Source organism: Acomys minous, assembly GCF_964271855.1.
Source record: "Acomys minous genome assembly, chromosome: 15".
Classification (NCBI taxonomy): Eukaryota; Metazoa; Chordata; class Mammalia; order Rodentia; family Muridae; genus Acomys; species Acomys minous.
The window spans coordinates 94747176-94758747 of NC_140497.1; the positions used below are offsets into that span (position 1 = coordinate 94747176).

The 11572-nt window shown below is 49.7% G+C and overlaps 1 pseudogene across 1 annotated transcript; it reads left to right on the forward strand.

Annotated features, from left to right (window-relative positions):
* The first annotated feature begins 10152 nt into the window (after positions 1-10152).
* On the forward strand, positions 10153-11223 carry LOC311584045 (small ribosomal subunit protein eS28-like; annotated as a pseudogene). The gene has a single exon. The product of its transcript is annotated as a small ribosomal subunit protein eS28-like (transcript).
* The last annotated feature ends 349 nt before the right edge of the window (positions 11224-11572 follow it).

The following is an 11572-nucleotide window of genomic DNA, read 5'->3' on the forward strand; positions in this document are numbered from 1 at the left end:
TTGCAGCTGTTCACAACCTCTCTTGGCTCCATCATTTGGAATATAAACAGGTTCCATGGCTGCCTTTCCACGGCCATGCCAGTCAGGTGCTGTTGGAGACAGCGTGTGAAAGGACGGACTTGTCGCTCACGGAGCTGGGAGATGCCTGCCTTTCATAGACATTTCAGTGGCAACATGTATTTCTATGTTTGTCTGTGAGGAGGAGGAGGAAGAGGAGGAGCAGGAGGAGGGACGGTGTCCAGGTGTCCAGGGAAATGCTGCAGAGTCCGCTGTGTGTCTGAATCAGCCTGTGGGAGAGCAGCTTCTGACAGCTATTTAGATATTGGTTGGGTAGTTCTCGGGCCTTCTATAGGACTGGCCTTTTCCGCTCCCTTCTCCCTCCCACTCCCTCCTTTCCTTCCTTCCTTCCTTTCTTTGATGGGGTCTCTTTTTTCTCTGCCCCGCCATCCTTTCTTATAGACAGTGTGTCTTGAACCAGAAGGTGGCCTCAAGCTCTTTAACTGCCTCCTGACTGCTGGGATCACAAACGTACACTGCTGTGGCACCCTGTTTATGCTGTGCTGAGGATCAAATCTAGGATCTTGTGCGTGCTAGGCGGGTGATCTGCCCACTAAGCTCCATCCCGGCCCTCTCTCTGTAGCATGGCTCACCTGGATGCTTGGGTAGGCTAGGCTGGCCTCAAGGCTTGCATCTGCCTTCCTGGTGCTGGATCATGGGTGTGGTCACTACACTGGGCAAGAGAAGAGAGCTGTGTGGCACGTCTGTCCTTTTCCTATCAGACTGGACTCTTCACAGAGACACTGAACTTCTCTCTGAACGTGAAACATAACTTGGAAGATTCTGACAGCCGGGGGAAGGTGGCCTCACACAGATGTTGTCCTCCACAAAATGGCATTCTGGGGCCACTGATGTGGGGCCAGTAAGGGTACACCTCTTCACGGTGGAAAACTCAGAGACAGTGCTCCACTAATAGAAGGTCAGTAGCCACTGTCGCTGCCTGGAGCCAGGCAGGAGGAACTGGGCATGTGCAGACAGGGTTAATGCTGGGTTACAGCTGCCGTCCGGAGGAGAGCCAGGGCCTGTGTGAAGAACAAAGCCAGAGTGTGGCACACTTCTGGGAAGTGTGCGCTCGATGCCGGCCAGCGCTCCCGGCATCTCCCTCCTGCAGCTGTTAAACACCTGAAGTTGGCAAAGCATTCTGTTTTATTTATTTTTTTTATTGTTTTGTTTGGGTTCAGTATTTCAAAAAGGTTGCCCGCAGAGGCCCAGTGGCGAGATCGGCAAAGTCGGTCATGGGATATTTGCTTTACAACCTAGAAAACACGGCTCTTTTATTCCTGATATTTTTACTATTTTGTGTGTGTGAGTTCACACTGACTGGTGAGTGTAAGGAGGGGACAGATGTGGGGGTCCCTTCAGCCAGGGTTTTGGAGACTGAACTCCTCACTAGCCAGTACAGCAAATACCCTTACCTGCTGAGCCACCTCACTGGTTTTCTTTTAATCGAATGTTAATTAAATGAAATTAATCTATAGCCAAGCGTGACCATGTATGTCTTTAATCCCAGCACACGGGAGGCAGAGGCAGGTGGATCTCTGTGAGGTCAGTATACCAGGTACAAGCCGCGTCCAGCTACATAGTGAGACCCTGTTTTAACTTGCTTTTAAGTACTGGAAACCTTAATCACAATTGAAGGACACGTCCACTCTAGGCTTTTGGTGGGTGTATAGGACAGATGTTGGCATGAGGTGTCTTCCTTAGCTGTTTTTTAAATTTTTTTTACGTGTGTGTGTGTGTGTGTGTGTGTGTGTGTGTGTGTGTGTGTGTGTACGTACGTACACATGGTGGGAGGTAGGTGACGTGTACCACAGAATGCATGTAAGTAGAGGTCAGGGTTGAATCCTTCCTTCCGTGTTTATGTGGGATTGCAGGACTGAACCCCAGCTACCGTCTTTTCACAGCAAGTGCCTTCACTGGATGAAGCACCTCAGCAGCCTTTTTTTTTTTTTTTTTTTTTTTTTGAGACATGGCCTTCTGCTTAACCTGGAACTCACACATTAGGCTAGGCCGGCTGGCCAGTGAACTCCGGGGACCCACTTGTCACTGTGCCACCGTGCTCAGTTTCTGGGTCTGAACCACTTTAATGACTGGTTGGCCTCTCTGGCTCTACGTGCTGACTGGAAATGAAAGAAATGGCAGGATGTCATGGCTCGCTTAGTGGAGAGCCAGTCTATAGAGGCTGCAGTCAGCACTTTACGTCCAGAGCTGGGCGCTCGCCCCTCTGCCCACAGGCACCTGCTGCCTGAGCACTGATGACTGATGGGCGCTGGACTCCCTCGCACACCAGCAAGGGGATGCCTTTCCTCTTACCCAGTTTCTATTTAACTTTATCAACCCTTAATAATGCCCTTGGGTTCTCCAGAGTTTACGGTCAATTGGCTTAAATACCACATTCCAACGCCACTGTTTGCAAACAGCAACATTCTGAAAGAGACCAACTGCAAAATGCTGATTCGCCTAGACTTTTTAACTGCACTGGCTGTGGAGGCTCGGTAAAACTTGAGGAGACTGTGGGCCCGAGTGTCCTGTGAACCCTTGACTCCTAATGACCCTGAGTTGATGTCATACACACCGGGCATGGGGACAGCGGGTCAGACATGTTTCGACTTTAAAAGTGTTTTGTCTTTCTTCAAAGTCCCTTGAGCTCTCATCTAAAGAACTGTTCCTGGTCCTTGTCCGTCCTTGGCAAGCCATCCGCCGCTGAGCTGTACGTTCAGCCACTGACGAAAAGGACTTTAAAGTTTTGTTTTGAGACAGGGTTTCTGTGGCTCTCAGTGTAGCCAAGCGTGACTTTGAACTTTGGAACTTGCTGTCCCTGGCTCCCGAGTGCTGGCACTACAGATGAGTACCGTCACACCCCCAGAGACTCCGTGCTTTGTGCATGTTAGGTAAGGGACTCTACATATCTGGCCCCTAAAGAATGCTTTTAAATACTCCGTGTTTAAGTGAAGCCTCCGCGGTCTTGGAGAACGTGATTGTCTCATGGTCACCCCACCCCACTGCCAACGTTAGGAATGGCTTTCTTGATTCAGAGAGAAAAGCTTAGAGTTGCTCAGAGTTGTAGCAACGGAGACCTACTGATGAAGAGTAGGGAGAAAGATTCCATTGTTGAGAGCCCGTAGCCAGCAAGCCCTAACGTGTGGGCGTCCCCACGTATGAAGGGAGCCTTCTATTACAAGTCTCTTGGTGCGTTTTGTAGCTGCCCTCCCCCAGTTTCCACGTTAACTCAAAAAAACCAAACCCTTCAAGTTGCTGCAAGCGAACCACAAAGTGCTCAGCACCCACGCCCTGTTTCCATTTACCTTGCTGAAGAACGGCCAGAGAGCTGCCCCTCCCCCCCTCCCCTTCCCTCCCCCAATCCCAGCAGTGTTTTCCTCTGTGATTCATTTCAATAAGACAGCCCCTTTATGAATTGAGCTCCCCAAAACAAAGGCTGCCACACCGTGTGGCGCTGTCTGGTCCTGGCCAGCTGTGGCTTTCCTGAGGAGTGGTACCTGCTGGAGCATGGGGCAGATCCGGATGAGCATCCCTCACCCACTCCCACCCCCACCCCCACCCCTGGTCTGGCCCGATCAGCAGGGACGACAGTACTTGGGGAGGAGCCCACTTTACTTGTGGGTTTATTTATTTATTTGTAAGGTTTCTTTTATGTTAAGGGTCAGACCCAGCCTTTCCTGTTAAGTGCATTCTCCACCTCTGAGGTATCCTGCGACCTCCTGTGTGACTTGTTTTCGATAAGGTCGAGGCCGCCCCGAGTTTGGATTCCCGAGTGTTGGGATTATGTCTGTGTCTTACGCCACACATGGCACAGATAAACCATCTGAGATAAGTGTTCCCTTGTAGGTATCCATGAGGGAAGCCCATTGCTTTGTCATCCTGCGTGTTTTTGTCACCCCACATTGCCATGGGACCCCTGGAGGTAAACAGCACCCCAGCCCTGTGGCGTTCCCGCCCTTACTCCTAAAGTTCTGTCTGGAGTGAATTCTTAGATTGGAAATCCCAACTGCAGAATGCTCAGCCTCAAGCCTCAGTTTCTCTGTCATACACGGGAGGCAGTGTCGCCGTTTGGCAGTGTTTTCCATGGAGTTTTTTCCCTATTATGGAGTATGTGTGTAAGCTGAGTGGAAATACATCATTCTTGGTATTATAGCTGTCAGTAAATACTCAAAAATACATTTTCTTTCTTTTATTTTTTTACTTTTATTTTTTTAATTCTTATTACATCTCACAAAGATCTGCCTGCCTCTGCCTCCTGAGTGCTTGAGATTAAAGGCGTGCGCCACCACCACCCAGCCTATCTTCAGTGTTAATAGCTACATTTTGCCAACCTCTGTGTCTGAGCTAGCATCCTGTTAAAACTTTTGGAATGTATTCTTAGTAGATCGCTGACTTCCACCAACCCAAGCGTAAAGGAATCGCTCAGATGGCTAAATCCCACAGCAGCAGGAGAGAGGACTCTGCAGCTCAGAGTGTTTATTTTACAATGAGCTGTGTACAAATGTGAACGTGGTTACACACATGCCTGGACCCCTCCACTCCACCTGTACCCCTCCACATTAGGGGCAGACACAGGAGCATTATGGAACTTGCTGACACTGCCTAGTTCTAGATTTACTGAGAGCCCCCAGTTTTACAGGTGGAGAGTGATGGAGCAGGACACTACAGGTGCAGGGGAGTGTGTGCACGTATGTGCGTATACCACAGATGCAAAATGTGTGTGCACATATGTGCATATACCATAGGTGCAGTGTATGTATGTACACATGTGCATATACCACAGGTGCAGGGTGTGTGTGCACACATGTGCATATACCACAGCTGTAGTGGGTGAGCGCACATATGTGCATATACCATGGGTTCAGGGGGGGTGTGCATATATGTGCATATACCACAGGGGTAGGATGTGTGTGCACATATGTGCATATACCACAGGTGCAGGGGCATGTGTGCACTCATGCATATACCATGGGTGCAGGGGTGTGTGTGCACATGTATACATGTCCCGTCCAGCGGGACCAGTAATTACGGGGTCGCGAGGGGAGCCATACCTGAAAAGATGGGACGAGAAGGAAGGAGACGAGACCAAGTAGAACTCCTATCAAGGTCTACTTTATTGAATCAAAAGCAAAAGCTTATATGGGGTGGAAGCAGGAGCCGAGCAGTAGGGGGGGTCTGAGAATGTCTCCAGGTGATCTCAGCAGGGGAACATCCTGTGATTCATCTTGAAACAATTCCTATCTTACTTTAGCTAACTATCTCTTGGAAGGTCCCGGCTAAACAACATCTGCAGAGGTCGAAAGGAGGAGGTTATGCAGAGGTCGGAATGAGGAAGTTATGCAGAGGCTGAAATAAGGAAGTTTAGCTTTGGAATGGGGCTTCAGAATTTTGCCTCAGCCAGTAGATTCTTTTAGCCTTGAATGACCCTGGGCTGGCTCCGGACATATACATATACCACAAGGGCAGGGGGTGTGTGTGCATGCATATGCACATACCACAGGTGCAGGGTGTATGTGCATACATGTGCACGTACCACAAGTGCAGAGGCATGTATGCACATACATGCATATACCACAGGTGCAGGGTGTGTGTGCACACATGTGCATATACCACAGGGCCCGGGGCATGTGTGCACATATGTGCATATACCACACCCTACACCACACACACAATAGTATAAAGCCTTAACAATGAAAACCCTGTTTTGCTGTAGCTCATTTACTTGATGCTCCTGCTGATGGATTCAGTAAATTTCATAATTTATGATTTTCTTCTGTTGTACGACTACAGCTTATGAGACCTCCTCACCTTGGGATCGTTACTTAGGGCAAGCCAGGGACGAGTTATTCAGGTAAGCCAAATCCGTGTGCCTGAGCCATGCACGCGCTCATATTTTCCTCAGAACAAACTATTTCTTATTCCATTTGAGATGAGAGTTGCATTTTACATCAACAGGAATCTGCCCATCTTCCAGGTGGGGAAACTGAGGTCAGGCACAGCAAAACAGGATGCCAGGGTTTACTCTCTTTTGCTACCAACTAAAAAGCAGGTGAGTAGTGTTCTGTCTGTCAGCAATTCAGACATCAGTGGAGCATCTGGTTACACAAATACGCCCCGAGCTAGGATTCCCTCAGGTTTCAGCATCAGACATTTTTGAATCATCCCCACATCTGCCCTTGTGCTACAACCAAGGCACAGTAGTCAGGTCCCCTCACTGAATGTTAGAGGCATGGCCGTCCTTACCCATGGCCAGCTACTCAGAGATGAGGGTGCACTCTGTTGGAACTAGTTGATGCAGAGTCAGTGTGGTGGAGGGTGGCATCCAGCAGATCTGGAGAGGTGGGCACAGGCAAACGCTGGCACATTTGCAGGGCCCGTGGGGGCAGCTATGGCTTTTCTTTCTGGCACAGCATTTCAGGGCGGATCCCCTGGGGCTGTCACAGCCCGGGGAAGCACCGAGTAGCTGCATTGCTTGGACCTTTATTTTCACTGGTTGCTTTCTTTTCTTCTGGATGGTCACTGAGGGTGCCATCTGGCACAGGGCAGGAAGGCAGACATTTGTGGCCTGTTGGGGGGAAGGGGCCAGTTTCAGACGCACGGACTGTGCAGACTAGTAGACTAGGGACGGAAGGGCGGACTGCCTAGACTAGGGACAGAAGGAGGCTGAAGAAACTGCTTTGTAGTTCTCACCAATGCTGGACCAATGTGCTCCTGTCGGATACAAATTTCTGAGCCTCCAGGCAGGGTGTGTGTGTGTGTGTGTGTGTGTGTGTGTGTGTGTGTGTGTGTGTATGTGTGTGTGTGTGTGTGCGCGCGTGTGTTGTTCGTCTTCTTGTTGTTATCTTTGACCTTATGCAAGTGAGAAACTTTGAGAAGATGACAGTATAGCTCACATACAGTCACTATTAGCAGGAGATTCCCCTACTTGCCATGACTAAAATTAGAGTTAGTATCGGCCGAGACCAGAAGGAATTCCAGGGAATCCGGGAAAGGAGCGGGAATGTTTTCAAATGTCGCAAACAGTTATTCTTCCACTTGTAGAATAAGACGAGCCAGTGGCGTGTCCCGTGGGTAGCGTCTTCCTCCAGCTAGAGTGAGAAGCATCGCAGACAGTGCACCCTCCATCCACCGATCTCAGCGGGCTCCCGGGTACCCTGCTCCCACCGAGCTCATAGCGGCTGCAAACCTATGTTAATGTTCTTGGCCTCAGACTTTATTCCTTGGGAATAAATGGCCTCTTCCCAATAGCATAACCACTCACGCCCCTTGCCGCTGGCTCTGAGAAGCTGCAGGTACGGTGGTTAGGGTACTGCAACCACCACCTAGAGAGGAACCTACCCGACATGGTACGCTTTGCTGCTGTGCCTGTGACGTGACTGACAATGCTCGAGACCACCGGGAAGGCGAGATGGCCTTAGCACAAGAGACCCCCCCTCAGACCAGTACTGTCAGGGCTTGAGACGTGCGGGCAGCTCTCAGTAAGCATGTCTCTGAAATGCTAAGATTTGTATCTAGTAGCAAAAATAAAAATAACAAACCTGGAGAACAAGGTGACTGGAACATAGGGTTGTACCAGGGGCGAGGGATGCTCGGCGGCCAGGAGGGCCTGCCGTGGCGGCGCTGACACACACACACACACACACACACACACACACACACACACACACACACACACACGTCCTTCACGGTTCTCAGTTTGTTTACTTTGCTTAGCACATCGGGGCTGTCACGCACTGAAATGTTAAGAACCCTCTTGTGTTGGTTGTGATTATTTCTAATTAGTACTCCAAACTTGGGTCAGGCCCAACGGTCCGTCTGGCCAAAGGCCCCAGGACATATTTCTAAAGAATAAGTGCAAAGAACACTTTCTTGGGCTGATGTATCAGGGGTGTGTGTGTGTGTGTGTATGCATGAGAACATAGACCCTATTTATTTATTTTTTTAAATATTTATTTATTTATACAGCATTCTGCCTGACTATGTGCATACACACCAGACAGAGGCACCAGATCTCATTATAGAAGGTTGTGAGCCACCATGTGGTTGCTGGGAATTGAACTCAGGACTTTTGAAAGAACTGACAGTGCGCTTAACCTCTGAGCCAGCTCTCCAGCCCCATAGACCCTATTTAAAAACTAGGAGAACCATAAAAACCTGAGGTTAGTTGAACAGACGACTAAGAAGACGAGGGGGAAAAGACACTCCCGTCAGAGTTGATGCTCCTGAAAATGGAAGGGTGGCAAGTGCCAAGAGCTTGAGGAATCTACATACTTAAACAGCACTGTTTGCGTCTTCTCTTCCCAGCCCCTCGTCGCCTCCTAAAGGAAGGGAATGGATCTCTCTTTCAGGAGAGCACTGCTCACACCACCTGACCTTTGCACTTTGACCTCCGAGTCCACCCTTCGAAAATACATGTCTGAGGAAATGTAAAACCTCAACCTTGGAGTTTTGGCTTATTTACCATAAGCTACTGTTAGGCAGGCCACGTGATAAACAGATTGTCAGCTTATTATATAAGGATCAGCCTCCCACCCTACCCACTGCTTGTTTCAAAGGTCTCTTTTGGATTCAGTTGTGTCACACTGGATGATAATCTGTGATACATGCAGACAGGATCCTAGCACAGTGGTCTCACACCCAAACATTAAGCAGATCTGGGGAGCCCTGTGGAAGAGGGGGGAGAAAGATACGGAGACCCAGAGGGGACAAGAACCCCATGGAAGACCAACAGAGTCAGCTAACCTGGGCCCATGGGGGCTCGCAGAGACTGAGCCACCAGCCAATGAGCACTCATGAGCTGGGCCTAGCTACCCTTCACGTTTGTAGCTGATGGGCAGCTCGGTGTTCATGAGGGTCCCCTGGGGAATAGAGGGGCACTGTCTCTGCCGTGGGCTGTGGCCTGCTTTTGGATCACTTGCCCCTAGCTGGGCCTCAGGGGAAGACGGTGTTCTTAGTCCTGATGGGACTTGATGTGACAGGATAGGTGGCAGGATGGGTTTGTAGGGGGGGGGAGGGTGTCGTCCCCTCTTCTGAGGAGAGAGGGAAGAGGGTGGGAGGGTGGGACCAGGAGGAGAGGAGGGAGGGGGCTGCAATAGGGATGTAAAGTGAATGCATGAATAAATAAATTTTTTAAAAAAAGCTAATTCCATTGTGTCAGCAAAGGAGCTAGGAAAGGGGAGAGCGGAGGACAGAAGAAGGGGCTGGTTACAATTATACATTCGTTTCTTCTCCTTCTTCCTCCTTTTCTTCTTTAGTATTTGGGACTTTTGGTTGGTTGGTTGGTTGGTTGGTTGGTTGGTTCTTGAGACTGGGTATCTCTATGTAGCCCCAGCTGTCTGAGCTTACTATGTAGACCAGGCTGGCCTCAAACTCACAGAGATTTGCCTGCCTCTGCCTCCTGAATACTGGGATTAAAGGCATGTACACAACACCCAGTTTACTATTTCCTTTTGGAGACAGAGTCCCAATAATCCCAGGCTGGTTTGAGCTTGCTGTGTAGTGGAGATTGACCTTGACCTTGACCTTGACCTTGAAGCTGCCTCTTGTCCCCTGAGCGCTGGGATTATAGGTGACCCCTCCCATGCACCGGCTATGCAGTGCTGGGAATCAAACCCAGGACGTCCTGCGCTCTGGGCAAACACTCCGCCACCTTTTGATGCCCCAGCCCTCGTTCACTCATCTCTTGTTTACTTATATATTGTATGCATATGAGTTTCATGGGTTCACATATGTGCATGTGGAGGCTAGAGGGGCTGGAGAGGTGGCTCAGTGGTTAAGAGCACTGTCTGCTCTTCCAGAGGTCCTGAGTTCAATTCCCAGCACCCACATGGTGGCTCACAACCATTTATAATGAGATCTAGTGCCCTCTTCTGGCATGCATGTGTACATGCAGGCAGAGCACTGTATACACACACACCCTGATAGTTCATTTTCAACAGTGCCTTGAGCTAATTTAGGTTCTGGTCAAATGAACAGAAAAGACCCCTGCCTGCTAGCCTAAGCATCCCCCCAGCCCCCAGGCCAACCTCTGCTAAACTATGTCCCCAACCAAACTAGAAGTGTAGAGTAGAAAGTGTAGAGTAGAAAATCGCTGGATCTTGCCTCTGATAATCTTTAAAGCAAACAAGATGTAAAACAGAGATGAGCCCACTCACTGTATTTGTTGAGGAAAAGAAACACGTTCTCCGCCAGATCACCGCCATCACAGACACGAGCAGCGTGCAGCCCATCAAGCTGGCTAGGGTGACCAAAGTGCTGGGCAGGACCAGTTCATAGGGACAGTGCACACAGGCGCGTGTGGAATTTATGGATGGCACCAGCCGCTCTATAATCCGAAACGTCAAAGGCCCCGTTCAAGAGGGTGATGTGCTCACCCTGTTGGAGTCAGAAAGAGAGGCTCGGAGGTTGCACTGACCCTGCTGCTGGGTCCTGGATCCACCACCTAACCCATGGAATGACCTGTAACTGTTAAGAAGAAGAAGAAGAAGAAGAAGAAGAAGAAGAAGAAGAAGAAGAAGAAGAAGAAGAAGAAGAAGAAGAAGAAGAAGAAGAAGAAGAAAGAAAGAAAGACGAGCGACAATGCAACCTTGATGACAGACCGTCAGATTGTGCTCCCCCTTAGGTAGAGTGGGGGGAGGGGTGCGTGTTGGGGTTCACAGACGCCGCTCTCTGCTTAGGTCAGTGAGCGAGCCTGCCATTCTAGGCTTGTGCCCAGGTCTGCAAGGGCGGAAGACAAAATGCTTCGCTTTGGCCCCTCTGAGCCTCCAGCACTCTTACCGTAAACCAAGGGTCTCAAGAGTCACCTAATTTTTTAAAATTACACTGTAGTGTGTGTGCCTGTGTGCTTGGGTGTATTTCTACCTGTCTGTGTCTGACTGTGTCTTTGTACATGTATAACAGTGCATATGTGGAGGTCAAAAGACGACTTCCAGCTTCTCTCCTTGTGCCCTGTGTGTCCCAGAGACTAGACTTGGGTCTTTAGGCCTGGGGGTCAGCACCTTTGCCGGCGCCCACCACCTTGCCCAAATTGTGTAAAAACTGAAGTTAATAGGATCTGTAGGGCAAACTCAGGTCCTTTTACTTGCAAAGCAAACACTTTACCAACTAAATTGTCCCACTAGCTTTCCATTCATTTCTTTAAGAAATGTTGGGCTGGAGAGATGGCTCAGAGGTTAAGAGCACTGTCTGTTCATCCAAAGGTCCCAGCACTTGGGAGGCAGAGGCAGGCAGATAGCTGTGAGTTCGAGGCCAGCCTGGTCTACAAAGCAAGTCCAGGGCAGCCAAGGAAACACAGAGAAACCCTGTCTTGAAAAACGATACAAAAACAAAAACAAGAAATGTTTATTGAAAGTTGGGTGTGGTGAAGCACACCTTTAATCCAGCACTTGGGAAGCAGAGGCAGCAAGGTCTCTAAGTTTGAGGTCAGCCTGGTCTATAGAGCAAGTCCAGGACAGCCAGGGCTACACAGAGAAACCTCGCCTTGGGGGGGGGGCATGCGCATGCGCATGTACACACA